At 51.0% G+C, this 26,676-nt stretch overlaps 1 protein-coding gene across 1 annotated transcript in view; it reads left to right on the top strand.

The window, feature by feature from the left end:
- Positions 1–1,271: 1,271 nt before the first annotated feature.
- Positions 1,272–26,676, top strand: part of CORO2A (coronin 2A) — a 57,839-nt gene continuing 32,434 nt past the window's right edge. Inside the window, exon 1 of the mRNA XM_007461657.1 lies at positions 1,272–1,344. The gene's annotated coding sequence lies outside the window, so the exon portion shown is untranslated. The remainder of the gene's footprint in view (positions 1,345–26,676) is intronic.

Consider the following 26,676-nt stretch of genomic DNA (forward strand, 5'->3'; position numbering starts at 1 on the left):
GCCCCAGAGCGCATGCGCCCTGGAGACGGCGCACCACAACGAAGAGCCCGCCCGCAAAGAGAGATCCATCATGCCTCAACGAAGATCCCACGTACCGCAACTAATACCCGAGGTAGCCAAGAATAAATAATAAATAAATCAAAAAAAAAAAAAGACAGGAAATGAGGAGGTAAAAGAATTCCTAGCAGAAAGGACAGTGTGAACAAAGACATAGATGTGTGAGAGTGCAAGGGCGTAGGGACTGCACCAGAGTTACTTGTCCAAGCACTAGGTGAATTAAGACATTCAGGTGGATTAACACTGAGCCACGCACTGTTCTAGGCCCTAGAGATACACCACTGAACAAAGAGCTCTTCACAAGAGAGGTGGTGTGGTAGAATGTTTATAAGCTTGGGTTTGGGAGCCACCCTGCCTAGGGGTGAATTACTACCTGTGTGATCTTAAGTGAGATAACCCCTCTGCGCCTCAGCTTCCTTATGTGTAAGATAGGTAATAGATAACCTCATAGGCTTGTGTGACGGTAAAGTACGCTGATTCAGTTAAGGTGCCTAGAACTGTGCCGGGTTCATTAAGTGTTAGGTGGTGGTATTACTGAACGGCTGGACCTCCCCATCTCCGCCCCATTGCCTAGCATGCTGGACCCCAAAGCCGGCGAGACTGGGCAGCAGCGCCCCCTCCTGGCTACCAAGAGAAAGAAGGGCCTCCTCCCGATACTCAGCGGCCCTCCTTGCCCTCTTCCTCCCGGCGGACTGGGAAGCCTCAGGAATTACTCTACCAGCCCAGGTTCACCGAGCGCTACTCCCGTGGCGGGCTCTGCGCGCGCACTTTGCCGTGCGGGGGTAAATTAGATCGTCTCATCTAATTTTCAAACAGCTCTCTGAGGCAGACACGGTTACTGTTTCCATTTCACCAAGGGAGAAACTTGAGGCTCCGGGAGGTCGAGTCCCTTGTTCCAAGCCACTCAGCGAGGGAGCGGCGGGACGTGAAGGCAGGAGAGTGTGACTGTCCCCAGCTTCTGTTTGGTCGCGCGGGGCAGCCCGCCCCAGTCACTGCGGCGAGCGCGCGCCGGTGTGCGCGCCCGTTCTGTGCGCGTGTGCGCGCCCCGACACCAGCCCCGGGGGGCCCGGAGCGCGGCGAGGAGCGTGAGGAAGCAGTGGTTGCCCCGCGGGCTCGCGGAGCGCGAGGGCGGGGCTTGTGCCGGGCCCTTGCCCCGCCCACCGGCCCCGCCTGCAGTGCTTAGGAAGGGAGGAGGCGGCGCTGGGAGCCGGGACTCGGCGGGCAGCGAGGAGCGCGGAGCAGGAGCCGGACGCGGCCGCCGCAGCCACCTGCGCGGCAGTCATCAAGGTAGGGCGGCCCCGGGCCACCGGCCATACCTTCCCTGTCGGTGCGATGTGTGCGCGCTGCGCCTCCGGGCTGCAGTGCCCGGGGAGGGATGCTGGGGCTCGGCGCACCGCAGGGGACCCGGCGGGGCTCGGGGTACCTGGCTTCCAGCCCCTCTGCGTGACCTTGCACAAAGCACTGCTCCTCTCCAGGCCTCAGTTTCCCCATCGGGACAGCGGGCCCAGTGGTGGCCCGTTCCTCGCTGGGCTCTTGGGAGGGGCCGCCTCAAGCTCCAGCCTCCCGACGGCGAGGGGCCTGGATGTCTGCACAGCCCACCCGCAGTGAGGGCCTCTTATGCTGGCTCTGGCGAGTCGGTCCCGACAGTCCCCCCCATTAGTGGCCTGGGTGCCTCGCGGGACCTGTGTCGGGACCTCTTCCCTCTCCTGGCTGAGTAACCTGCTGGGCCTCAGCTTCCCTGTACAGGAAACAGGAAGCGGGGGGGGGGGACACCCCCAAGTCCCTATCGAGCCGGTCTGGGCATGTAGGGTGGGGCGGTCAGAGTCTGCCTGCCAAGTCTGCCTCCCGGTCTGGGGCTAGGGGAGCCCTGGGTTGGAGGTGGTGGGGCCCTCGGCCACAGACTTGCCTAGACCAGACCCATGCAGGCACCTGTATTTAGGGAATGGTGTGGAACATGCCCTTCCCCATCCCTTCCCCATCCCTTCCCCACCAGTGCTGACGCCCAGCTCTACGTCCCAGCCTGGTGTGATAGGGATGGCTTGTCCACACACGGACCCCAGAGGGGCTACAGTGCCAAGAGAGCCATGTCTGAGTGGGGTTCGGTCTGGGACAGAGCAGATGTCTGAGGGACTGTGGCTCCAGGCTCTCTGGGTGAAGAAGACCTCTGGCATCTGGCCCAGCCCCTTGGTCAGATCTCCTTTGGAAGGTCCTGCTGTCCCATTGCACACCCCTTGTTATGGGAATCTCACTAGCTGTAAACAGAGCTAGAATCTACTAGTCCTGCTCCGAGCACACAGACAATATCTGACCCCTCCATCCCCCACCCCGAGGCAATCATCTGGTCCCTGAAATAAGTTTACCTCAGGGCTAAACAGCCCCAGATCCAGCATTGTTTCTCCTGTCAGAGCCTTAGGGAGCAAAGGCAAGACGAGGGAGCTGAGGTGTCTGCCCCAGAGCAGGCAGTAGTCAGCCTGGAGCTTATTCAGAACCCACTGTCATCAGGACTGGAATGTGTCCCCTGTACCCTTGGGTTAGCAGCTACCTTAGAGGTCTGGAGTGAGAGAAGGAGCCAGAGGAGCCCCTCTCCAGGCCTTCCAGCCCATGCGTGTTCTTCCCTGTCTTCTGTTGCCTGCCCTGATTGAGGGAGTAGTTTCTGAGAATGAGGACTGGGCCTTCTGGTCTCTCTTGTCCCCCCTCGTGACCTGCCCCTCACCCAGGAGCTTTCTTACAGCCAAAAGAAGGGAGACACTGCCAGGGCAGGTAGTGAGCACTGTGTCCTCAGAGGTTGTGAGCAGAGGCTGAATGAGCACTTGCTGGGGGTGAGCTGCCTTTGACTGCAAGTCTGGGACTCTAGGGCCAAAGTAGAGTGACCATGACCTTACCTTCTGGCCATGGTGGAGCTGCACAGAACTTGAAGCTAGACCACAAACAAGTGTTATTATCCTGTCGTAAAAGCAGACTAAGTATATGTGCTGTCACTTGAGCATAGCTCCGATGCACAGGCTTAAGTGCTACCTATGTCTCCTGTCATCTCTACCTGCATATAATCTGGGCTCTGTTTTCCTGCTCTACTAGTCCAAGCTATTTAGGCCTTGATTTAGAGGTATAGCAAATTCTGGTTATTAAAAAGTCATCCTATGCCAATAATTTTAAAATGGAATTATGGAATTATGGAATATCTAAACTGCAAGGGATCTTAAGAAATCATCCCATTCAATCCCCTCATTTGACAGATAGGTATCCCCTATCCCTGGAGGGGATGTGACTTGTCAAAGGTCACACAGCAGATGAGCAACCAAGCCCAGCGATCTTGATTCCAGAAACAGTGTGTGTGTGTGTGTGTGTGTGTGTGTGTGTTTGGAAACACATACCACATAGTAAATGAAAGCAATCTGTATTTATTCCTATAAAATTAGCAGAAATAAATATAAAAGGATAAACATCTATGCTGGCAAAGCTATAGGGATTCTCCCGTAGCATTTAATTTTGCAGAGCAACCTGGCAGTTTGTTACAAAAGTCCATGAAAATGATCCTAACTTCCCTTTGACCCTAGAATTCTAATTTGAGGACTTTACCCTAAGGAAGTAATTATAGAGAGAGACGAGTGTAGTGCTGTTACTTACAAGAAGTTATCTTATGGTGAAGAAGCTCTTGGTGTTTTATCTGAGGCTTAATAAACATTTCATTTAAAAAGTACACCTTTAATAATAGTGATACTAAAGCTTCCATGTCCAGAGTCTGGCCAGTGCAGGAGCAGTGTGGTCCAGAGGAAAAGCCATGAGACTCCTGTCAGCCTAGATTCCAGGATGAGCTCTTCCTGTACCCCACCGTGTGACCTTAGGTCAATCCCTGCCCCTTTCTGTACCTCACTTCCCCTGTATGTGAAATGGGGTAGATTCAGTGATTGCTGAATTTCTTTGAACTCTGACAACCCACATTCTAGACTTAGCAAATCTCTGTAGAGGAAGCCTTTATTAGAAGGAGCAGTGAACACAGGGATAACCAAAGATGGTTGCAGCCTCCCTCCCCCATCACTAAATGAATCCCCTTAGAGGCAAGCAGCTAGCTAGGGGAAGGGGCTTCCCTCAGCCTTAGACCTTTGTTATCTCCAAATGGCCAGAACCTGGATTTTTTTGTTTGTTTTTGGCCGTGCCCCTTGGCATGGAGGATCTTAGTTCCTCGACCAAGGATCGAACCCATGTCCCCTGCACCAGAAGCATGGAGTCTCAACCACTGGACCGCCAGGGAAGTTCCAGAACCTGGATTATTTTAGATCCTACTGTATTTTTGTTTTTATCCTCTTTACCAAATATCAGGGGACAGAGATTTTTCAGGAGGATCGGAAACTAATTCAGCAAAAGATCCTCCATTTATTATGTTACGTCTATAGGGTGTGCCTTGCCTTCTTCAGAACAGATTGCAGGTGTTTAGCAATCACACCTATTATGAAGGGCCAGGAGTTGGTGAACAAATATTTACTGGGCACCGACTGTGTATTAGGCCTTGAAGTACCTCCCAAGGGCCTGCAGGCTGCCATGCAAAACGTATTAGGTTATATGTGAAATGGCCAATATCTGGCTGTTTTTGACTTACAAGAAATGGCCATTTGGTTCAGCCTGAATGGAAAAAGATATGCACTGTGCTCCTTACCATAATTGAGAGATTGGCAGGGTGCGGTGGGGACTAGTACAGTGTGATTACTGTATAAGCTTGGAGAAGTCAAGTAGGAAGGACATCGGAGCCTCACCTCGAAGAATCAATGACAACAACAACAACAATAATAATAAGCTAACATTTATTGAGTACTTACCACCTGCCTGATTGTCCTAAGTGCTTCAGTCATTCATGTAATCATTCAGCCTTTCATTTATTAAATACCTGCATTGCGCTAGGTATCTTCTAGGTTTGGGGGAAAGGGGGTTCTTGACAGTAAACAAAATAGACCAAAAAGAAAAAAAATCTGTCTTAAAAGAGCTTACAATCTAATAGGAAAAAAAGACAGACAATAAACACTAAGTACAATAGGTGGTGATAAATGAGATGGAGCGAATAAAACATAGGAGGATATTTTGAATGTGTGAGGGGGAATGGAAGGAGGGGTTGTGGTTTCAAGTAGGGTGTGTGTGAGGGGAATCACTGAGAATCACTTCTGGGCAAAGGCTTGAAGGAGGTGAGGGAGTGAGCTGGCTGATTCCTGGGGAAGAGCCGTCCAGGGAGAGGGAACAGCCAGTGCAAGAAAAAAGCCCTGAGGTAGGACCATACCTGACAAGTTGAAGGAAGAGCAGATGAGAAGAGTGCCACGAGGGAAGAGGAGACAGGTGAGAGAGGCCGCAGGTCCGATTGTGTACCCTGTCTCATACAACATGATGGACTCCTGTAAGTTTGAGGGAGGTACTACTTGTATATCTCTTCTTTAGTTAAAGGGACAAAGGTACAGAGAGTTTATGTGATAAAGGTACAGAGAGTTTAAGTAACTTGCTGAAACAGGGTCTCATAGAGGAGCTAGGGCTTTTGGTCAAGGGCAGTGGGAGCCATGGAAGGCTTTTGAACAAGTTATGGGCATGGCCACATTTGAGTGTTTTTTGTTTTTTTTTAATTTATTTTTATTTTTGGCTGCATTGGGTCTTTGTTGCTGCACGCGGGCATTCTCTAGTTGTGAGTGGGGGCTGCTCTTCGTTGCGGTGCGCGGGCTTCTCATTGTGATGGCTTCTCTCTGTTGCGGAGCACGGGCTCTAGGTGCGCGGGCTTCAGTACTTGTGGCACTCGGGCTTCGTAGTTGTGGCTTGCGGACTCTAGAGTGCAAGCTCGGTAGTTGTGGCGCACGGGCTTAGTTGCTCTGCGGCATGTGGGATCCTCCCGGACCCGGACTCGAACCCGTGTGCCCTGCATTGGCAGGCGGATTCTTAACCACTGTGCCACCAGGGAAGTCCCCACATTTGAGTGTTAGCACGATTCCTCTGGGGTACAGAGAGAGGGCTGTGGAAATAGTCCAGGCCTGGGATGATAAGGCTGGACCCAGGCAGCGTAAACCATTGAACGAGGGGGCAGAGGATCTGTCAAGCTTGGTGCTGGGGGTGAGGTAGGGGTCCAGGCCAGGTGAGTAGGAAGAGGAGGAAGCCAGGCTGGTCTTGGGCTTATTTATTTAACAAATACTTAATAGCGCTTCTTATGCTCCAGGCGCTATCTAAGATTTTACATACACTGGCCCATCGAATCCTCAAAGGAATCTATAGAATAGAAACTATTACTTATTATTTTTAATGGGTGTATTATATTGTATGTAAATTATATCTCAATGAAGTTAATTTACAAAGAAAGTATATTTGTTTTTTCTAAGTGCTTGATGATAATAGAGAATGTAGAAAAAAGAGAGGAAAACAGAAAATAAATCACATCTCTTTTTATCTTAGATAATCAATATAAATATTTTACTGTAATTACTTGGGTTTCTTTTTCTACTATTATCCCCATTTTTCAGATGAGGACACTGTGGCCCAGAGAAGTTGGGCAGCTCGCCCAGGGTTATGTATTTGGACCCATGTCATCTGGCTCCAGTGTTCAGGGTCTTAATCACCGTGCTGTGTTGCCTGTAGGCAAACCTGGAATGTCAGTTGGTGGGTTCCATTGAGGCACCCCCCCATCCCGCACTCACCCCACCCCCAGCATCCTTTCACAGATAGGGAAAGTAAGGCCCAGTGAAAGGTGGCACCTTGCTCAGCATCTCTCAACCAGTTGGGAGCAGATATGTGAGGTCTTATTCCAAGAAGAAACAGGGAGCTGAGAATTTGTAGGGTTGATGTGACAGCTGCTTCCAGCCTGGCCTTGAGCCCAGAGCTAGCAGGGGGCTGGCAAGTGCCATGACCCTGCCCATACAGAGTGCTGGGCACTTCCAGGGCAGGCCTGTGTTCTCTGGGTCCAAGAGTCTCAGCCCTCCAGCAGGCCCTGGGTGGGAGGCAGCCAGGGGTGGGGAGGGAGAGTTCGGGACCTTGCCAAGCCTGCAGGCCCCCTGGGACTTGTCTCTTGTACTCTGACTATTTCTGGCTCCAGTGCCAGCAAAGTCCTGGGGCCGCCTGCTGCCAGGGATGCAGCCCTGGCTTTGGAACCCAGCACAGCCACTGGGTGAGCCTCGGCCGGGGTCTTTCCCTCCCCACCTGCAAAGTGGCATCATAATGGTGCCAGCTTCAGGATGAAGGGAGATGTAGATGGAAAGTTCTGGCACAGGGCGTGGCACAGTAGTGGAGAGCCAACTACTGTTGCTGCTCCTGGGGCCACTCCAGGGTGTTGGCTCAGGCTGGGGGATTGAGCCTTCCCAGCCAGAGCCCTCTCCACGCCGCTCTCCTTCATAACCTGGCTCGACCAGGGAGGCCCAGCCGGTGCAAGAGGAGATGGAAATGATCCTCAGGCAGTGGCTTGGAGTCCAAGATTACAAACAAGGGACACAGTGGAACAAAAGAGCCCACACCTCTGAGGAGGGAGACCTGACCTGGCCATTGACATGCTCTGTAGGCAAGTCCTGTCCCTTCTTTATGCCCCCTGTCCTCTTCCATAAAGTGGGCAGAGCATTTCCTGCCTTAATAATTGTAACAATCTTCAACCCAGCAGCCATCTATTGAGGTTTTACTATGCCTGGGGAGTAAGGATGGAGATAAGCCAGACTCATCGCTGCCTTCAAGGGCGCACAGCCTGGTCAGGGGCTCAGTTCTGATAGGAAAGCCGTGGAGCTGTGGGCTCTCAAGGAGGGTCACCTAATGCAGCCTGGGGTGGGGTGGGAGTTAAGGAGGCTCCCTGGAGGAGGTGACGGCTGGTCCAGGTTGTTAGTGGGATTTGGAGTTGGCCAGACTCTGAAGGGGAAGAAAGCAAGAAAGGTCATTGGGTAAATTGCCCCACTTCTCTGAGCCTCAGTCATATAAAATTGAGATAATAAATACGTGCTTTGCCTAAAAATTGGATAGAAAGCATGGAAGCACTTTATGAACTATAAAATGCCAGGCACCTGTTCATTGTTGTTTGCTGTGATATCTGGAGTCCCCAGGCGTTAGGGAAATGCCAGGGCAGCATCTGGGTCCAGGAGAACGTCCGGCCTGTTTTGAAAGATCTACAATCAAATCCAACAGAGACAGACAGCCTCCATTCATCTCACACCCCTTGGTTTAAGGGTTCAAGAGTATTTCTGTTCTGGGGAACGGCTTTGCTTTGAGGAGGCCCTGAGAGCAATTACGATCCAGTCACAGCTCTGTCCCGAGGAAGGGGGGACAAGTGTCCATAGGAACCCATCAGGCCAAAAGCACTGCATCCTGGTAGAGGCTGGGCGCCCTGATCAGGCCTCAGGGACCTGACCAAGAGGCACTGTGGAGAGCTGCCAGGTGAAGGGATGGAGGATAGGGGAGCACCGTGAGGTCACTGGGAAGAAACCAGTCTATGTAGAGGGAGGTGTGCAAATTTGTATTGCCTGGAAAAGCAAGGAAAAGAGCAGTGTGTGGTATGAGCGCATTTTGGTTTGAATATGAGGAAAGAATAGATCTACGCACATGTAAATACAGAAAAATATTCAGAAAGACACACATCCAGCTGGTTGGTTATCACTAGATGGCAAAATTTTGTTTTCTTTTTTCTGTATTTTGAAATTTTATGTGTGATAGACATTTTATTTCTATAAAGATGTGGCTGTATGTAATTTATGTTACAGTGGAATGTAGATAGTATGATAATCTGACCAGCCTGCTGTCACCAGGCTGGAGGGTTTAAGGAGGCACCTGCAGCATGAGGACTTGGGTGAGGCCTGGAGGACGTATCCTCAGTGCTGGTCTTCCAGAACAGTTGAGACAGGGTCCAGGGATGGCTTGATGTAGGAGTCACATGGGAGGAGAGGTCTCTGGGGGTCTCTGGAGTTGTTCCCAGGACTCTCTTCTTGGGACAAAGACTAGGGGTTTAGATGGCTGCAAGCACAGTCAGCATTATGACCGACTTCCTGAAGCCAGGAGCCCCAGGCCACATCAGCAGAAGCATAGAGTCAGATCCAGAAAAATGAAGATCTTGCTGGAGTTTGGGCTACTCCCTGAGTGGGACTGGGACAGCTGGGACAGATCCAGAGGCCGCCAGGCTGGGGAAGAGCCTGTGCCTTCAGATTCTGTGATGCTTCTGGCTTCCACCTCAGCGTGCCAGACCCCAGAAGACCTTTTGCCCTCAGTGATGTGTGTTCTCAGTCTTTGGTCCCTGGGACTCTCACAGACCTTCTCATCTCTTTGCAAAGAGTAAAGAAACCAAACTACTGTCCTATTTCATGGAATGCAGGGCACAGCCAGTTGTGAGATAATATACCATTATTTTATAATCCATTAAGAAAGAAAAAGGGCAGCCAATTAAACTATAAGTTGCATCCCAGTTTCAGAGATGTTAAAATGTTAAAAACTCTTGTGTCTTAGAATCAATTATATATGACGTGTGACAGGCCCCACTCTAGATTCTTTTTTTTTAAACTAACTTTTTAAAAAAATTTTTTTAATATATTTATTTATTTATTTTTGGCTGCACTGGGTCTTCGTTGCTGCGTGCAGGCTTTCTCTAGTTGCCTGAAGCGGTGGTTTCTCTTGTTGCGGAGCACGGGCTCTAGGCGCGTGCGGGCTTCAGTAGTTGTGGCATGCGGGCTCAGTAGTTGTGGCGCATGGGCTTAGTTGCTCTGCGGCATGTGGGATCTTTCCAGACCAGGGCTTGAACCAGTGTCCCCTGCATTGGCAGGTGGATTCTTGACCACTGCGCCACCAGGGAAGCCCCCCACCCTAGATTCTTAATGTATATTCACTCATTTAATCCGTATAGCAACCTTGTGGCTAGATATTCTTGTCCTCTTTTTACAGATGAGGAAACAGGGGCCCAGAGAAGTTAAGTTACTTGCAAGGTCGCACAGTCAGCGAGAGGTAAAGCTAGGATTTGAACCCTGTTCTAACTGGATTCCACCACATTTTCCTAATCCAGCTCCACAAAGACAAGGCTCCTGAGCTCTGGCCCTTGGGAAGTGAGAATGTTCAGCAAAGTAAACGTATGTCAGTGCAGAAATGCCTGGTGAACAGGCTGTTAAACGCTGGGTGCTCTGAGTAATGTGGGGCCTAGAGGAGGGCTGGGGAGCTTAGGGACAGGAAGGAGCTTTGGGAGCTTGCTGGCTGGGTCATTAGGCTCATCCTTGTTATGACCATTTCCAAGAGTAGGTTGGCCTATGGCCTGCCCTGGAGAGAGACTGTGGAGGTCTATCCCACACAGATATCCCAGAACCTCACTCAGACTTATCCACTCATTCATTCCCTAAATAGTAACTTTTCAATTTGATTTTTTGAAGGAGACCTTTGTTCGTGTATTGATCACTTTTGGCACGTGAAACAGAGCTCAGAGCTAGGGATCCAGAGCAGAGCAAAACAGATAAAGGGGCTTCCCTGGTGAGCTCACAGACCAGAGAAGAGCTGGGCAGTAACTGGAGAGTCCCACAAAACCCGGAGAAGAGGGGCACAAGGAGTGTGCAGAGTAGAGAAATGTGCCTAGTCCAGGATCACTGCAGAAGGCTGTTCTAAGGGAAGGACTTTTGAGCTGAGATCTGAAAGATGAGTAGGAAGTAACCAGGTGAGGGTGGGGAGGGGAACATGCTAGACCAGAGAAACAGCCTGTGCAAAGGCCCTGAGGCTGGAGGAAATGGACTTTTGAGGAATTAAAGGCACTGAGTGTCTGTAGCTCGGATCCCTGGGCAAGGTGAGTGTGGACAGGTAGAGTGGGCCAGAGCCTTGAGGCCCTGCAGCAACAGCCATGGAGTGGCATGCTTAGATTTCCATCTTTTGAAAAGATCAGGGGCAAGATGGTTGGTATCCAAGACTAAGTGACCAAGTGAGAACAGGTGGTAGCTGTGGGAATGGACCTATGTGGATGGTTTAAGAGATGTTTAGGACGTGGAGGAGTGTGGGATGAACGATGGATTGGCTGTGGGTACAAGGAGAAGGAGGCCACGTGGGCGATGCCTGGGATCTGGCTTGTCTGCAGTGCCCTTCACAAGGCCTGACTCGCAGAGGGAGGGGTTCTGGGGGGGAGACAAGCAGTAGTGGGAAAGGACTTCACTCTGTGTTTGCCTCCTGCCCTCATCTGGTTTTCGTCTATTTTTTTCCCCAGCAGTGCTTAGATATCCTGGTTCATCCAGCATCAGGGTTTTGCCAGACAACATGGGAAAAGTCAGCAGGATGAAGGATTTTATGGTGTTGATAAGAGTGAGGTGACGGATCGTGGAACTGAGGGGAGGAAATAGAGTGAAGGGAGAAGGAGGCGGATGGGGGAGAGAAGGTTGAGGAGGCCAGTGATGGACGTTCTCACGGGTGAAGGTCTGCAGTGGGGGGAGGCCTGGCCTGATGTCCCAGGCTGCTGGTACAAGAAATGGGCATCACGATGTGTAGATGTCACATGGCCCAGACACCATCCTACAAGCTGGCCTTTCAGAAAAACTGGAGCCAAGCTTGATGGATTATGTTGTCCTAGAGAGGGGTCTCTGGTCCAAGGCTCTCTCCTTGGGCCTGAACCCATTTTTATTGACCCATTGGGGGTGCTGACAAAGGGCTGGTCATATCTGGACGTGCCAGGAAGCTGGAGGCGGGGAGGGTGTGATCAGCAAGGGGGTGCTTGAACTAGTGACTTTGGAAGCAAGTGGAACTCTTTCAGTCATGGGGCTCATCTGAGGTCACACAGCTAGGAAGTGGCTCCCTGGTTTGGTTTTCTGTGCTGTGGATTCCAGATTTCAGAGGGTAGTTCCTTTCTTGTATCTTGCTCTGAACCTGAGAACATGACACTGCTGAGTCTGCAGCCTGGGAGGGGAGTTGTAGCCAGCTAGGGGATGGCTGGGACTGCATGCAGGAAGACTTCCTCGAAGAGGGAGCATCTAAGCTGAGTCTTGTAGCAGCTGGACAGAGTGATGGGGAGGGAGATATTGGCAAAGGAACAACAGAAGCCAAGGGCTGGCGATGGGAAGCACACTGAGCCTTTTTGGGATGCATTGAACATACAGTCTGAGTCTGGTCTGGCTCAATCTAAAGGGAATAGTATCAGATACTGACCAGATACCAAGGGCAGGGAGGTGGAAACAACCCACCCTGGCAGGAAGGACTGTTTTATCACTGACATTGTTTAGAATTATAGGCACATAATGATAATAAAGTCAGGCTTTTTGTCGCTCTTATTATTGTTTTTAAGTTCTCTATAGCAAATACACCCCCTTATTGTCTGCACCCAGGGTGACTGCTCACCTCCCTGCTGCCTTTGTCCCCCCACTTCCCCTTCCCAGCACGGGGGAAAGAGAGCCATAGAGATAGGAGCAAGATTTCAGCCTGTGCCTCAGAAGGCCCAGGACCCATGTCCACAGCTGCCCACACCTTACCAGGCCTGGGCTTGCATGCCTTGGGGACCACTGGGCTGCAGGGCTCCAAGTCCTGTGGTGTCCAGGGCTGCAGTTGGTGGTCAGAGGCAGAATTCTTGGGCTCTAGGGGAACCCCAGATCTCACCCTCCTAAACAGAGCCTTCCAGAGTAATAAGGACAGTAGTAATACCCTTCAGGGGTTACTTCCCAGCCCACAGATGTCACCCTCATGGGCACTCAGACAACAGCTGGACCCGAATAGTCCCGTTTCACCAATGAGGCTTCAGAGTGACTCAGAACCATGGCCACCTGATGACCCCATGTCCCCCATCCTGATGGCACTTGTAACCTTTGCTGATATCTCCCTGCCACCCACGGCCACCCTCAGAGCCAGTGGGTGGTCTTACATCACAAGGGAGGCAGCCCAGAGAGTGAGAGGTCAGGCAGCTGCCTACGGCCCAGTGAGAGAGCCAGGAAGGGGCCCACTGTGGCCAGGACTCAGAGGTGTTAGCATCAAGAACTAGAGATTTGCATTCTCTCTGGGATCTACCACTGACCAACTAGGTGACCTTGGACCAGTTACATCCCTTCTTGGGTCCTTGTTTCCTCACCTGCAAAGTGAGGGTTTAAACTAGGTGATCCCTACCATCCCTTGCAGCCTGAAAATCTTCTCTGAGAGTCTCCCTGTCTTCTATTCTGGCGGCCTCCAAGGTGAGGTACGCAAGATGCTCATTGGGGTGCAGGAAAAAACATCATCTAAACAAGAAAATCATTCACGTTTGCTCACATTTGCCAGGTGTAGACAAACTGACACACTCTCCAGTCAGGGGGCAGGCAGCTTCATGTCTCATGTCTCCAGAAGTCTCTGAGAAAGGGGTGACAAGGACATCCTACTCTTTGGTTTGTTTTAGGCAGGTTATCCCAACTAATTAAACTGGTCAATTAATCCAGGTTAATCTAGACTAATTAATCCAGGTTGGATTTTTGGATTATATTAACCAGTTTTAACAAACTAACCCTCGCAAAATGGACAAGTGGTTTTGAAAGATTTCTGTGAGGATACTGGATTGTTAGTAATTCTGATAATGCTAGAGCATGGGGACAAGACAATGTGAGAATTAACACTTGGCTTTCCAGCACTATCACTTCAGTCAGCCACAAGGCAAGGAAAAAAAAAAACATGAGACAAGAAGTCAGCGCAAGATTTTTTGTGTGTGGGAGGACACTATTTGAAATAGAGATTTACAGTCACTCTGGTTAATGATGAATCTCGCCTCTTGTGTATATTATACCTTATGTCTACAGGTGATGGTTACTTGTATATAATATAATATATTGGGGTCGGTGAGCTCGATGTTTTTCCCTTTGGAAGGAGTAAATGATCAAAACAGTTTGGGACCCACTGCTGTAACTTCCTGGTCTTTTCTATGCTGCTGCCACTTCTGACACACCACCACCTGATCATACTTTGCTCGAGTGAGATGCGATTTCTCCAGTTTTCTACCCGTTCCCAGGGCAAAGACTCCATGGCTACCTCTGGGCCCACAGAGCCCAGGATGGGGGTCTGTCTCCAACTGGGGACTTGGAAAATATGGGTTGAGTTGATGTGCTTCAGTTTACCCTTCATGCTCTACTGGCCTTTCTAGCAGCAAAGACTTGGGGTCTGTCTCCTCTCCTGACCCCAACGAGCCCCATCTTTCCCAGCCTGAACCACACTCTGGAGAAACGCAGCCCACCTTTCAAAGGTCTGAGCCTCAGGAGGGCCCAGCTAGGGTGAATGACCCTCGGCCTCACAATTAGAAGACCTTCGTCCCCAGCCATCCTTGGAATTTGTTCCTCTGAGAACAGCAGCACAGATAAGAAGCAAAATATTTGACACCGTATCCAGGCACAGGATCAAAGGAGACTTTGTTCCGTGTCTTAGAGGACTCTCCTGGGCTGGGAGTGCTGGAGACCTGGATCCCATTCCTGGTCTGCCCTGTGTGTGTGGCCCTGGGCGTGCTGACTCAGTTTCCCCTTTCGTACCTCGTGGTCTCTGGGGGTCTGGCCAGTGCTGCTTTTCTGAGATGTGAAGTCTGGCATCTTTTTGGAGACCTGCTCTACTGAGTGGTTCTTTGCCCCTATCTGGAGGGTTTGGGTATGTTCTGGTCTCCAAACTGGGTGAAAGATGGGGACAGCTTGGAGCATTACTGTGAGGCAACCAAAATGGGGCAAAGATGGGAAACTGAGTCACACAAGAAACTCCCCAACCTGGAGCAGAGCCATCCCAGGGTTAGGTGGCAGGGGCCTCAGATCTCTGGAAGGGCTGTTGTGGGGCAGAGAAACGGATGTGGCTGGTGGGGCTCCAGGGATGGAGACAGGGCAGTGGGGGAAATTGTAGATTTCCGCTCAGTAGAAGGAGGAAGTCTAACGGTTGAGCTCTCCTGCCCCCCGGAAGGGGTGAGCTTCCCTTCAGCAGAATGGTACAAGCCGAGACATGCAGACTTTTCAGATGGAATGGTGTGGAAAGGAGAGCAGAGAGCTGGGCTGCATGCCTCCCTGGGTCCCTGACCCTGGGCAGTCCTGGGTTATTGTGTCTGTTTCTTGCCCCCAGATGTAATAAGATCATTTGAGAGAGGAGGTTAGTGGGTCTGGCTGAGAATTAGATTAGACGAGAATTAGAGCTTCAGGCTCTAAATCAGCACTGAGGGCTGGGGGAAGGGCATAAGGCTTCCTCTGTTTTCATCCAGTTAAGGGGATTTTCATGCCTCCCAGCACAGATGACCCCTGAATCACTCCTGAATCTTTAGATCTTTAGGTGTCGCCTCTCTGAAGAGAAAAGGAACATGGGCACTTTGTGCTTCTGGTTTAATCTGTAAGCCCTGTTCAAAGTCCTAAATATTCATTTCATTTTATTTATTTTTGGCTGTGTTGCATCTTCCTTGCTGCACACGGGCTTTTTCTCTAGTTGTGGCAAGCGGGGCCTACTCTTCGCTGCGGTGCACTGGCTTCTCATTGCGGTGGCTTCTCTTGTTGCAGAGCATGGACTCTAGGCACGCGGGCTCAGTAATTGTGGTGCACAGGCTTAGCTGCTCCACGACATGTGGGATCTTCCTGGACCAGGGCTCGAACCCGTGTCCCCTGCATTGGCAGGCGGATTCTTAACCGCTGAGCCACGAGGGAAGCCCAATATTCATTTCAATCCATTAATACAGGTAAATAGTTTAAAACCGTGCCTTCTTATAGTGAGCAGTCAATAGAAGTTACCATTATTACTTATTTAAAAAAATTTTTTTTATTGACGTGTAGTTGGTTTACAATATTTTATTAGTTTCAGGTGTACAACATAGTGATTCAGTATTTTTATAGATAGATTATACTCCATTTAAAGTTATTACAAAATAATGTCTATATTTCCCTGTGCTATACAATGTATCCTTGATGCTTATTTATTTTATACATAGTAGTTAGTATCTCTTAATCCCATATCACCCCCTTCCCCCTTCCCTCTCGCCACTGGTAACCACTAGTTCGTTCTCTATGTCTGTAAGGCCATTTCTGTTTTGTTGTATACATTCGTTTGTTTTATTTTATTACCTTCCACATATAAGTGATAACATAGAGTATTTGCCTTTCTCAGTCTGACTTATTTCACTAAGCATAATACTCTCTAGGTCTATCCCATGGTGTTGCTGTGATTACTTATTTTGAATTTACCTTGCGTTTACCATGTGCCAGGCAGTGTTGTAAATGCTTGTCAGGTATGAACTCATTTACTATTACCACCCCATTTTATAGATGGAAAACCTGAGGTCTAGAGAGGCTGACTCACCTGTCCAGGGTCTTTCGGCTGGTATGAGGTGGGACTGATGTTTGAGCCCAGCAGGTGGGCTCCTGACTATGTCTGTAACCACTGCTATGCCACCTCTCGACATTGTCGACGTTGTCATATTGATCTCGAGTGTCCTCTGTAATAAAGAAAGAAAGCGCCTTTGCCTCCATTCTCCCTTCAGAGTCTCCCAAAGCCTCAGGAGGGTTTCAGGCAGGGATGCACATTCCCATTTTATGGATGGGGCCCAGGGGCACAGAGAGGGACAATGACTTGAGCAGGATCACACAGCCGACGAGGGCAGAGCAGAATGGAGCTGGGCCCCTGATCTCAGGATATCTGTGCACCATCGCTCTACAGAGCAGGGCTCCCAGCTGAAGCCTGGTGGGAGTACGTGCTGGTTATTGTGGGCACTGCTCCCTTAAGGGGCCCCTTCCTTCGTCACAAGGAACAGAGGCAGCTCTATAGAGAGGGCAAGCAAGCCAAAGGGAAGATGATGGGAAAAGCCACCCTCTGCCAGGGAGAAGGTCGAGGCGGTCCTGAAGGTGCCTGAAGGAGGGGCGAGGATCATCACCCTGCAGGGCCCCTTCTGCAGGAGGCCTAGGCAGAGAAGGCCCTGACTAGCCACGAGTAAAAGGGTGAAGGGGGCAACCAACCTGCCCCCCCACCCCCTGAGGTCATGTCAGGGACTGACTCTAAGGCCAGGGGTCAGGGAGGATTAAAAGAAGCAGGTGCTCCCTGGGGAAACAATCATGGAAGCAGAGGTGGAGCCAGTGAAGGAGTGCAGGAGAGCTGGGTACTGATCTAGCTTGGTGCTGCTGTTTCTTTTTTTTTTTTTTAATTAATCAATTTTTAATTTTATTTATTTTTGGCTGCATTGGATCTTCATTGCTGCACACGGGCTTTCTCTTGTTGCAGAGAGCGGGGTCTACTCTTTGTTGCGGTGCGCGGGCTTCTCATTGCAGTGGCTTCTCTTGTTGCAGAGCACAGGCTCTAGGCACGCGGGTTTCAATAGTTGTGGCTCGCGGGCTCAGTAGTTGTGGCTCGCAGGCTCTAGAGCACAGGCTCAGAAGGTGTGGCACATGGGCTTAGTTGTGGCATGTGGGATCTTCCCAGACCAGGGCTCGAACCCATGTCCCCTGAGTTGGCAGGTGGATTCTTAACCACTGTGCCACCAGGGAAGTCCTCAGTGCTGCTGTTTCCTTTTTCTTTTTTTTTTATTGTGGTAAAATATACAAAACATAAAATTTATCATTTTAACCATTTTTTTTTTTTTTTGTGGTACGCGGGCCCCTCACTGTTGTGGCCTCTTCCGTTGCGGAGCACAGGCTCCGGACGCGCAGGCTCAGCGGCCATGGCTCACAGGCCCAGCCGCTCCGTGGCATGTGGGATCTTCCCGGACCGGGGCACGAACCCGTGTCCCCTGCATCGGCATGCGGACTCTCAACCACTGCACCACCAGGGAAGCCCTTAACCATTTTTAGGTATACCATTCTGTGGCATGAAGCACATTCACACTGTTGTGCAGTCATCCCGCCATGATTTTTTAATTCTGACTTCACCGTAGCCTACTCTATTCTTTAATGGTTTGCTTACATGTATGGATGAAAAATGTGCATTCAGTGCTAAAATATCATGTTTAGCAAAGGAACCGTATGTAGGACACTAACATATGACTTGCCCCATGCCAGGCACTGCTCTAAGGCAATGTAAATGGGTAACTGTATGGAATCGTTATGATTCCCCTATAAGGTAGGTTCTGTTATTGACCCTAGTCTACAGATAAGGAGACTGAGGCACAGAGAGGTTTGATATCTTTCCCACTCCCCCCACCCTGGCTCTTGTCTGGGCCCACTGGTTTGTTGAGGCCTCACTGTGTGCCAAGGCTAGAGGCTCTGTTCCACGACTTGCCTCATCTCACAGCAGCCCGGCCAGAGGTAGGTGCCATGTGGTGCCGAGACTTAGAGAAGCTGAGTTGGGTTGGTAGCCGGGTCTCTAACTCTGAATCCTGTGTCTTGACTACCTGCCCTCCATGCCTGCTGTTCAGGTGGTGAAGCTGTCGTGGGAATACCTGCACGATTTTTGAGTGCTGGCCTGAGCCTGCGTTTGTGTATTTAAAAGAATCTTGGAGAGAGAAATCCCAGGATCACAGCCCCAAGTGGCCCCGAGTTAGGAACTGGCTGTGTGCTCACAGAGCCTTTGGAGGTCAGGTTCCCACTAGTTGTGTAACCTCAGGAAAGTGCCTCCGTCGCTCTGAGCTGAGTGCAGCTCGCTGCATCCAGGAAGTGGGGATAGTTCTCCCCACCCCAAGGCGGCTGTGAGGAGTGAATGGAATAGTCAACGGGAAGGACTTTGTAAATCACACAGCAGGGCTGTAGAGCAGTGGCTCTCAGAGTGGTCCCTGGACCAGCTGCATCAGTGCCACCTGGCAACTTGCTAGAAATGCAGAATTCTCAGGATCCACCCCAGACTTGCTGAATCAGAAACTCTAGGATGGGCCCAGCAGTCTACGTATTAATCAGCCTTCCAGGGGCCCCTGATGTGCTCTCAAGTTTGAGACCCACTGTTGAGAGAGATTCTTGCAAAGTGTAAATGAGATACTGTCACCAGTCCTGGCAGAGTCAGTCTCGGGGCAGAAGTGCCTCTTCAGCCCGGGGTGCTGACATCTTTCCTGTACTCTTCGTCCTCCAGTGAACCTCCCACCCTCCTGCCCTCCCTGGCCTGCAGGCCCAGCCTGAAGAGATGTGGGCAGAGCCCAGAGAGGCCGGAAATGGGGAGAAGTCCTCACCATCCTCTCCTGGCATCTGTTGCAGACACTGCCTGGGGAATTGATTCAGGCTGCACAGTGGCATTTATCTCCAGGTTTATACACAGGTTGGGGAGAAGCAGTTGGGAATTTCCCATCACCCTCCTGTGTGGCTGGTCCAGGAAATGGAGGGTTGGGCTGCCCAGGCTCGGGCAGGAGCAGGCAGCCCTCAGTCATACCTGGGGACTCTTCCCACAGGGAAGTGGGTTGAATGATGAAAGGAAGCTATTTTCTGATCTAAAACCCCAGCTGCTGAGAAGTGGCCCAGGAATGGGCCTTGAGGCCGGGCTTCCCAGCTCCATGTTTCTCTCAAAGAGCTGAGATCTGTGGAGGGACATCAGGCCTTGACTCCTGGTCAGCCATCCGCCAGCTCTTCCCCGATCAGTCAGGCTTCTCTCCTCCTGAGTCCAGACAAGGACGGCCTCAGAATCATCCTCCTCTCACCACATTCCACAGCCCCTCCAGCAGATTGGAGCTGGGCATGAAATGAACCCACTTATTTCTTCCTTAGACACAGCCCACAGCTGAGGAAAGAAAATACTTGCCCTCCCTAATGACAGGGGCTATATCCACCTCAGCCCTGACAGGTCACACCCTGGTTATAGACTTTGACACCTCCCTCCGTGGTCTCAGGTGCCAGCTCAGCTAGCGTTCAGAGCCTTGCCCCGGCACCTTTCCAGTCACGGCCCTCATTGCTCCTCTGCATTTGCTCAGGCCCCAGCTGAATGGGACCCTTGGGTTCCCTGGATATGCCTTTGCCTGACCACCCCTCACCACGTGGCTCAGTGCAGAGCCTTCCACCTGCAGTGCCGTCCCTACTCTGTCCTGGGCTCACTCTGCTCAGCCTTGAAGGCTTAGCTCAAACACAGCCTCCTGGCAGCCCTTACCCACTCGCCAGGTTTCAATCTCCCTGCTACCCCAAATTGAGTTTGCTGGCCTTTCCCATCAGTCTGGGCTCCTGGGGGGTAAGGATCGTTCCTGCCTCTGCCCCACGGTACCTAGCACAGGCTGGACTCACAGAAGGTCCCAGTGATGCTGCCTGAACTCACTCTGGGCCCCAGGTCCCTGCAGCAGGGCAGGGTGAGAGCTGATTTGTAGGTCCACTGACGACAGAATTCAGGCTCCCTGGCCAGGTGCCCATCCCAGAACAGAGCTTGAGGGCTTCAGCCCTACTCCAGGATCGCTGTGGGGCTCTAAACAAGGCACCTTCCCTCTTTGTTTCTCAGTGTCCCTCTCTGTCCAAAGAAAGATCCAGAAGTTCTGCCAGAGAATGGACAGTAAGCAGGAAGTGGAGCTGCCAGATTTTCAACCTCTGGGAGGCATCTTTAAAAAGTCTCCGTGACCCTTGTCTCTCGAAACTCACAGATAAGGAAATTGTGGGGCAATAAATCTTCGTGGAGTTTTGGTCAGGACCTGATCAGGGGGAATAAACAGGAAGAAGGCCTGCTCTGTGTCTCCAGAGGGTCAAGGCAGGAACAGCTCTGAGGACTGGGGCAGCTGCCAGGCAGGCAGTCCCACTGCCCTCACGGGCCCCCCGGGTCTGGCACATGCGGGCTGCAGAGCCCTCAGCGAATTGTCCTAACAGGTGGGTAGGGCAGAGGCGTTACCATCTTATGGGTGGACAAACAAAACCCGAGAAGGGGACAAGGTTTGCCCAAGGTCATGTAGCAAATTGGCATCAGAATTAGGACTCTCCAACCTGACCAGCAAGCCTGCTGTGGAAGAGACAGGCCCAGTCCCTGGCTCCTAGTACTCAGAAGGGGTGTTCAGGAAAGGCTGGTGGAGTGAGTGAAAGCTCAATCCAGGAGCCAAGTCAGTCTCCCCCTGGGTGCCTGCCTGTGTGGTTTGGCCTGTGGGTGGGCAAAGCTGAAGGGAGAGAACCATTTGGCGTTGACAGTCCAATGGATGGTTGGATGGATAGATGGAAGAAAGATGGGAGAAACACAGGGAGCAGGACAGGAGGAAGGGAAGGGAGTATCCATCAGCTGACCTTCTACTTAGTACTGAAACCGAGCGGGGACCCTGTGGGGCTCCTGGGCACAAAAGCCTTTCCGGGTCCCCTGTTTCTTACTTGCAGGGTAAAGGCTTCAGCCTCCTAGACCTTCCCAGAGTTCCAAAGGGCAGATTCAAAAAGCCACTAACCAGGGAAATAGGGAATGCTGAAACAAAGGGGGAACAGTCAAGAAACTATACTGCAGTGATTAAAGCAGGATCCTGGTTCCTCCTCAAGGGATATACCTAACAATATCTTTGGGCTCTTCTGCAGGAACTAAGAGCCCCACCCAGGTGGAGGGTGGCAACTTTCGGCTGAGCACATGATTTCAGGAACACTGCTCTGTTACCTCACCACCAGCCAATCAGAAGAAAGTCACACACCCTGCAGCCCTCGCCCCAAATTTGGCCTATGAAAACTTCTGCCCCAAAACCATTGGGGAGTTTGGGGGTTTTGAGCACAAGCCACCTTGCTTGGCCCTGAAATAAACCTTTCTCTGCTCCAAACTCCGACGTTTTGGTTGCTTTGGCCTCGCTGTGTGTCAGGCACACGAACTTGTGTTCAGTAACAGTACCAGACACGTGCAAAGCATTTTACATCTGTTACCTCATTTAATCTTGGACAAGGCCCCGTGAGGTAGATCCGAGGGTACTCTTTTATAGATGAGGATGCTGGGGCCCAGAGACAAATGAGGGTCCGGGATTTGAACCAGTTGCCTCCTCTTTCCCCTCCCTGTGTCTCAGGATGGGGGACCTCATAGGCTAGAGAGATCGCTCAGGCCTTGGAACTTGGGAAACCCCCTGGAGTCAGTTCTATTTGAGCCGGGCCCAGGAAGGTGGAGTGAGAGGAGGGGGCATCCTAGGAACCCAGCTAAGTGCCAACCTTGGACTTACCTGGGCTGACTTACCAGCTCAGACTGGTCTGGGCTGACTTGGCTCTAGGCAGAGAGAAGGGGTGTGAGCAAAGATGGGGTGTCTGGGAAAGCCAACGCTTTGAGGGGAGAGCAGATAAACCAGTGTGGCTCAAAGGGCAGGTGTGTGGAGATGAGGGGAAGGCCGTCAGGGAATGTGCAGGGGCCTCAGAACCCAAGTCCAGCCGAAGGCTTTATCCTAAGGACAGAGGGGACCTGGGGCTGGGGGGAGTCTTAAGGGAAATGACAGAGTCAGGGTGAGGGCAGGGTAGGAGGCCTGGGCTGGGGTGGAGGAGAAATGGAGTCACGGAGAGAAAAGGCTGGCCAGGCCTCACACAGCTTGAGGAAAGGGTCAAGAGCAAGGGCGCCGGCGGGCAGGGGAGGCCAGGTCATCTCAGGAGTTGCCCTGCTCCTCCTGGGGGCCCAGGCACCTGGCTCTGGGCAGTGTCAGATGTCAGGAGGGGAGGTGCTCCCTCGGGCCTAATCTCATCAGGAGGAAAGAGGCATTTTCTTGGCGCTCTCTCTGACTCAGCCTGTATTTCCTGTGGGCCTGTAGGGAGGCATCTGTGCTGGACCAGAAGGACCACAGAGCTGGAGGAGGGGTGATAAAGAGAGAGGTGGGAGGGTGCTCGAGGCAGAGAGAACCTGGAAAGAGGACTGTTGTTCCATGCTGGCTGCAGGGTGCCTCAGCCTCCACTGCTGATGGGCCCCAGGCGGTTGAGGCCTGGTGGGGGTGGGGGCGTCCCCAGGCAGCACGGTTCTGCTTTCCTGCCTGGGAAAGCCGTGCCCATGGAGAGAACCAAAGGGCTTCCTCTGCCCTTCTGCCCTTCGCCCCACACTCCTACCAAGACCCTCAGGCCCCACAGCACAGGACTGAGCGAGGCTGCTGGTCTCTGCTGCCAAACCCAAGTCCGTGTGCCCCATGCACAGTGAGGCCAAACAAACCGAAATGTCGGAGTTTGGAGCAGAGGAAAGTTCATTGCAGGGCTGAGCAAGGAGAATGGGGCTGGGGGGGCTCGCGCTCAAAAGACCCAAACTCCCCCGTGGTGTTCAGGGAAGAGTTTTTACAGGCAAAATCCGGGGTGAGGGCTGCAGGGTGTGTGACTTTCTTCTGATTGGTTGGTGGTGAGGTAACAGGGTGGTGTTCCAGGAATCTCCCGCCTAACCTGGAGTTACCATCCTCCTAGGTGAGGACCTTAGTTCCGTAGAAAAACTCAAAGATGTATTGTTATGTATATCCCGTATATCCCTTGAGGATGAAGCAGAACTCTGCTTTATCGCTGCACTTTTGTTTGACTGCTTTTCCTTTGTTTCTGCATTCTCTCATCTCCCTGGTTAGTAACTGTTTGAATCTGCCCTTTGGAACTAAGGGAAGGAAGGTCTAGGAGGCTTCGGGCTTTTGTACCCTGGAGAGCCCCGCCAGAGACACGCACAAATAAATGCCTTTCCTCTCCGGGTTCTTCTGAATCCACAGGGATTGTTAGTTAGCTTCTCACGTGCCTCATCAATGTGGTGAGCACCGAGGGTCGGAACACTGCACCTAGCGGGCTGCTTTGCACTTTCTGGTCTGGGACTTTTACTCAGATCCCCAAAATGTTGGGCCCTCAGCACGTACCTGTCATGTACTAAATCAAATCTTAATGTCCTGTAAACGTTGGGACCACAACGGTCTTCACAGCAAACATCTGTTGAGGACTAAGTATGCACTGGCATTGCTCCATGTACTGGGAGGATTATCTCATCTAATTTTCAGGGCAGCCCTGTGGGAGAGTGTGGACCCAGGACTAAGCAGCTCGGTTCTGGATCCCAGCTCAGGCGCCTACTTGCTGTGTGATTTTGGGCACGTTACTTAACCTATCTGTGCCCCAGTTTTCACATTTGTAAAAATGGGGTGATAATAATGTCGCAGGAAGAGGGGGGACCCCTTCCAGGGCCCAAGAGTGGGCTCTTGTCTAACACTCAGAAATGAATTGTCTGAGAAGATACATGGGCTGACAAAGCAAAAGACTTTATTGGAAAGAGGCACCCAGGCGGAGAGCAGTGGGGTAAGGGAACCCAGGAGAATTGCTCTGCCACATGGATCGCAGTCTCAGGTTTTATGATAATGAGGTTAGTTTCCAGGTTGTCTCTGGACAGTCATCTTGCTTGTGTCCACATTTGGTCTGACTCAGGGTCCTTCCTGGGGGCGCACATCTCTCAGCCAAGATTGATTCCAGCACGAAAGTTTCTGGGAGGTTGGTAGGATATATTATAGGCTGGCGTCTGCTCCCTCCTTTTGGCCCCTCCTGAATTCTTCTGTCTGGCAGTAGCTTGTTAGTTCCATATTCCTTATTGGGACACCTCCTGTTGTGAGATAACTCTTGCAAGCGGTCATTTTCGTTCCTGGCCAGGGCGGGTGTTTTCAGTCAATGGTTCTCTAACACCTGTACTTAACCAGATTGCTATCAGGGTCAAGTTAGTACCTGGAACATACTTCACATATAATAAGCAATGTGTTAGCTGTTATTTGTTGTTATGCCTGATTTTACTGGTGAGGAAATAGACACATTAAGTAACTGGCCCAAGGTCACATGGGCACAGTGGACATGTCCTATAATTACACTGTTTAGTTGGGTACCCGGTAGCCACGTGTGTCTCTTGATCACTTGAAATGGTAGTGCAACTGAGGAGTCAAATTTTACATTTCAATTCATTTTAATTGATTTCAATTTAGAAGCCATGTGTGACTAGAGACTCGGTGTTGGACAGAGCTGCTGCCTGGGTCCCATACCCAGTGACCTGATTCAAGTGATTCTAATGTGCGTTCAAAGTTACAAACCACTGCCCTGTGCTTTAGCAGCCAGCTAAGATCGTGGCATCTCATCCTTTCCTACTCTCAGCCATTTCCCTGAGAAGTGTACACGTGTGGAGAACAGTGACTGAATTGCCCCTTTACCCTGCACAGAATAAGCACTTTACAGACCATGGATTTTTCTGCTTTGAGGTGTTCTGTTCTTTGGTTCAGGATGTTGGGCTCTTTAAGAAGTTCGTTCTAGAGCCTTCTGTCTCACAGCAAGTTGTCAGAGTCAAGGCTACTAGTGACTTACTGTAGAATCGTTGCATGTAAATAGGGTAAAAGTTTTCTGGAGGCCTCTATGATAGGTGGCAGTGGAACAGGAGGGAAGGGAACAGGGCACAACCTTTAAAAGAATGGCATAATAGAACATGACAAAAACTGGTTAGAACCAACTAGGTCCAAGATGGCAGAAGATTCGACTTCCCGTAGACCTTGAACCTCATACGCTCATTGTAATTCATTAGCTAAGTGACACACCCACCAACGCCATGACAGTTCTGAGCCCACCCATCAAAGTTCAAAAAGCAGATGGTGGCCCAGTTCCTGGAAATCTCCACCGCTTCCCCAAAATAGTTGGAATAATCCTCTTGTTCATTAGTCTATGAAATTACCCAGCCCATAAAAACTAACCACCCCATATTTCAGGGCCTCTCACCTGAGATGGCCCACACTCCACCTGTGGAGTGTGTTTCTCTCTAAATAAACCTACTTCTTACCTATCACTTTGTCTCTCACTGAATTCGTCCTGTGACAACACATCAAGAACCTGAGCTTCATTAAGTCCTGAGACCAGGTGTGTGATCTCAATTAAAAGACCATGGGTTCGGGCTTCCCTGGTGGTGCAGTGGTTGAGAGTCCGCCTGCCGATGCAGGGGACATGGGTTCGTGCCCCGGTCCAGGAAGATCCCACATGCCGCGGAGCAACTATAAGCTCGTGCGCCACAACTCCTGAGCCTGCGCTCTAGAGCCCGCGAGCCACAACTACTAAAACCCGTGTGCCTAGATCCCATGCTCCACAACAAGAGAAGCCACCACAATGACAAGCCTGCTCGCCGCAACTAGAGAAAGCCTGCGCGCAGCAACAAAGACCCAACGCAGCCATAAATAAATAAATAATTTTTTTTTTTTTAAAGGCCATGGGTTCAAGTCCCAATCTGGGTTTGTCCAGGTTCAAGTCCCAATTTGAGTTGCACGGTTTCAGCAGGGTGACCATCTTTTCCCTTTTTGCTTGAGACTTTACTGATTTTAGCACTGAAAGCCCTGCATCCCAGGAATACCCACCCCACACGCATCCTGGACAAACCAGAACAGCTGGTCACCTCCTTCTGTGGAGAGCGACAAGGTCTCTTCTTGCTTCCATGGTTAGGCAGAGACCTGCATTGACAGCAGGGGGGCCTTGACCTCAGCTGGGCCTTGTCATCCTGAGCCAGATATCTCACCCCCTCCTGTGGGTGGATCAGAGGCCCTGATAAGGACTTAAGGTGAATTAAAAAGGTGCTTTCCCGTCAAGTTTGGGGTCAAGGCGAGGATCTAGATAAACTCTATGATGGATAATTGTCAACCCAGGATTAGAGTCAAGACATGGGACCCACCCATAATTAGGTATGTATTGTGTTAATTCTTGGTCTTTGTAGATCACCTTCAAATACAGAGTCCTTTACCCTTATGGTAATCTTTTTTCACTTTGTAAAGCTAGGAAACTTGTGATTGTAATCTCCCTCTTTTAACTGTGGCTGAGGTAAGTGTGGTGGTTGAGACCCTCCCAGGAGGCGTGTTTGGGGGCAGCTCGATGACCACAAGGTCAGGTTTTAAGGGAAAAAATAAAATACAATTCCAAATATGAAATGTGGAAACCGAAACTTACTAAGGGGACAATGGTAGCCAGGAAT

The sequence above is a fragment of the Lipotes vexillifer genome, unplaced genomic scaffold (genome assembly GCF_000442215.2).
Source record: "Lipotes vexillifer unplaced genomic scaffold, Lipotes_vexillifer_v1.1 scaffold809, whole genome shotgun sequence".
In the NCBI taxonomy this organism is placed as follows: Eukaryota; Metazoa; Chordata; class Mammalia; order Artiodactyla; family Lipotidae; genus Lipotes; species Lipotes vexillifer.